Genomic DNA, 304 nt, shown 5'->3' with positions numbered 1-304 from the left:
AGCCTCGGCTACTTGGCAAGGCCCTTCGCAACTCAGTGAGACCCTGTTTCAAAAAAATAGAATGACTAAAAACAGGGCCGGGGGTGTAGCTCGGAGGCACAGTGCCCCTGGGTTCCATCCCAGTTATCACACATAAATAAATAAATAGCCAGGCATGGTGGCGCACGCTTGTAATCCCCGCACTTGGGAGGCTGAGACAGGAGGATTACATGAGTTCGAAGCCAGCCTCAGCTACTTAGTGAGGCTCTCAGCAACTTAGTGAGACCCTGTTTCCAAATAAAATATAAAAAAGGTCTGGGAGTAT

The sequence above is a fragment of the Muscardinus avellanarius genome (genome assembly GCF_963383645.1).
Source record: "Muscardinus avellanarius genome assembly, chromosome: 13".
Classification (NCBI taxonomy): Eukaryota; Metazoa; Chordata; class Mammalia; order Rodentia; family Gliridae; genus Muscardinus; species Muscardinus avellanarius.
This window is presented reverse-complemented; position numbering follows the sequence as displayed.